The sequence below is a fragment of the Charadrius vociferus genome, unplaced genomic scaffold (genome assembly GCF_000708025.1).
Source record: "Charadrius vociferus isolate BGI_N301 unplaced genomic scaffold, ASM70802v2 scaffold41, whole genome shotgun sequence".
NCBI lineage: Eukaryota > Metazoa > Chordata > Aves > Charadriiformes > Charadriidae > Charadrius > Charadrius vociferus.
Window position 1 is genome coordinate 855,383 of NW_009647013.1, and position 3,118 is coordinate 858,500.

Genomic DNA, 3,118 nt, shown 5'->3' on the forward strand with positions numbered 1-3,118 from the left:
GGGTGTCACGCCGAACTGGGGTCACCCCCTTGTCCTCAGCCCTGGCTGGGGGCTCGCACCCTGCCGAGGAGGAGGAGGAGGAGGAAGAGGAGAGGGTTTCACCATGGGCAGGCTGATTTCCAGCTCGTCTCTCTTGGTTTGAAGCACGGGGAGTTTCCCCACCGCACCTGCAGAAATCCGTAAAAACCCACCAATTCTTAATGACCCGATTTTGCCCGGAAACGGAGCCATTTGTTGATATTTTAAGTTATAGAGAGAAAGACTGGATCTCGTTGTGCTGCTAGAGGGGCAAATTTCTCAGTGAGGGGATTTCAGCCCCTGCCACATTTTGGTCCTGCTCCTGTTCAACTCCCCCGGCCGCGCTTCCAAACTAAAATACAATTTTACGAGGTGTCTTTGGGGTGTGCAGTTGAGCTGCTGGAGCCCCTCTGCTGGGAGGACAGGCTGGGAGAGTTGGGAGGGTTCAGCCTGGAGAAGAGAAGGCCAAAAAGGGGAGACCTCAGAGCCCCTTCCAGTGCCTAAAGGGGCTCCAGGAGAGCTGGGGAGGGACTCTGGGTCAGGGAGGGGAGCTGTGGGACAAGGGGTGATAGTTTTACACTGAAACAGGGGAGTTTTAGATGAGAACTGAGGAAGAAATTCTCTCCTGTGAGGGTGGTGAGCCCCTGGCGCAGGTTGCCCCAAGAAGCTGTGGCTGCCCCATCCCTGGAAACATTCCAGGCCAGGTTGGATGTGGCTCTGAACAACCTGGGCTGGTGGAAGATGTCCCTGCCCATGGCAAGGGCGTGGACTAGATGGCCTTTGAAAGTCCCTTCCCACCCAAACCACTCGGTGATTCTATGATTTGATGTCCTAAATAAGCCCTTAGCACTGATGGGGCTGGGAAAAGGGACCAGCAAGAGGCAGCCGGGACCATCGCCATCCCAGCAATACAGGCTGTTGTGGTCCCCTAGTGAGAAAACACTCGAGATGCCCACCCTGGTTGCACTTGCATTAGGAAATGGAACCGAATAAAACCCCACGGTGCTCCCACACATCAGCCTGGGACGTCCCAGAGACGGGGACGCAGGGTTGCAGCCACCAGCCCCGAGGACCAGAGCATCCCTGTGCCCCGGCGTTAATCAGCAAGGCTGGGGAGGTTTCCCCCGTGGCCGACCTCTGCGTGCCCATCACACACCTGCGATATTGGTTTTAATAACGGCCGGCACTCCCAATATGAAATAAACCCACAGCATCGGTCTGAAATATTTCCTTGTGTCTTAAAAACAAGGAGCCAGAGCCAGGGATGCGATATCACCCCCCCCAGCCCCAAATCCTGGCTCCACGTGGAGATGCTATGGGGAGGATGAGCCCGGTGGGATGCCAGGTGCCACCCCATCACCTTCCCAGCCATGTCCGGCTAGCAGGGAGGGTTTTAATTGCCTTCGCTGGATTTTTATTCCCTTCTTATCACGGCAGCATCCTTCAGCTGCCGCGATGTCCCGCAGCAAGGAGCCCGTGGCTCATCCCTCCTCCTCTCCCCTTCCTGCCGCCCATCTGCTCTCTGCATTTCTGTATTTTATCCTGGAAAAAATTCATTCTCTTCTGAACTTTTCTGCCTGGGCAGGCTTTCATAGACCTCCAGCACATCTGCCCCAAGCTGCCTCTTTCCTCATCCCTCACGGGGGGACCACCCCATCCTTCCCACCCCTCGCCCAGCATCATCCAGAAACCCACTCCAGCTGTCAGGGATAATTGTTATTTTAACATATGGGTTAAAAAACCAACTAAACATCAAGAGGACCAGTGGTGCGGTCTGTCTGTCCTTCCTCGCCCGCGCGGCATCCAGCACCGGCTCCCCTTCGCTGCTGCAAACGCATCGTCCCACGTGTCGGGGTGTTGGGGGGGAATATTTTAATGGAGCAATCTATATAAGTAAAGATAAAATAAATCAAAGCCCTGAATGTTAAACACGGGGCCCGCTGGGACAGTTTGGACTCTATTAAAAAGCGCTGCACATTCCTCCGGTGACTCAGAGGTTTTATGTGCTAAAGACAACAGTGATGTAGCAGTTTTTCATTCACAAAACGCTAAATGCTGGGGTTTGGGGGTTATTTTTTGGCGCATCGTTGTTTGGTGGGTACCAGCCCAGGCTCCTTGCTGGGAGGATGCTGGGACCTGCGCTGGGAACGATGGGGCGAAGCCGGTCAGCTGGGCAGGGCTGACGGGCAGGAGGAGAAATTTAGTTGCCGCTGAGCAAAGAAATCCCTTATCGTTATTTTTTTTTATTGATTGCTGAACCTGTTTCATTAAACTTCAAGCTCTTTTTCCCCAAAGCGAGCCCAGCCGGAGGCAGAGCAAGCGTTCGGGGCTGTGCAAGGATGGATGCGTGCCGGTGCTTTGGGCTCAGCGCCATCCTCCGCTCTCGGATGGGATCATCGGCACCTCGAAACCCAAATCTCACCCCAAACCCCTCAGGCGTATGGGTGCTGGCTGGTATTTCTGGGTTGGCGTTGGCTCCATCGCAGCGCTTATAGATATCTCAGTGTCTATAAGCGATGGCAATCTCCTCGGGAAGCTGATTGCTGATTATCTCCCCTCCCGGGGAAAGCTGCTCCATTGCAGCCACATGTCACCCAGCAACAACCGGGGGTGGGACACAGGGGGTCTGGGTACCAGTGGGGATGAAGCTGCATCCTCATCCCGCGTCCGGCAGAGGATGGCAAGGGGTGGGGATGCAAGAAAAGAGAGAAAAAGATCCGATTAGGGCGAAAACTCATTTGGCCGCCCCACGGCAGTGCAGCGGGTGTCGGAGGTGGCTGCAGGGACTTTCCGACCACCTGATGGATGTTGGGGGGGGGTAGGGGCTGCGTGGAACGGCCGTTCTTCTCCCCTAGAATAGCCGCCGGTGGGAAATGAGTCACCGGTTTCAATCTGGTTTCTCGCCAGCCCATCCCCGCCGCCATCCATCAGACGGGGTTGAGCCGAGCAGATTTTTTTCCCCAGGGAAGATTTTTTTCACGGGAAGGAGGAGACGGGGGGTGCCATGGCCCCAAAGCAAGAAGCGAGTGGATGGTTTGAACATCATCCTTCCCATCTTTCAAGTGACGGCCCCAGGGGTCGAACATAAATATAACAACGA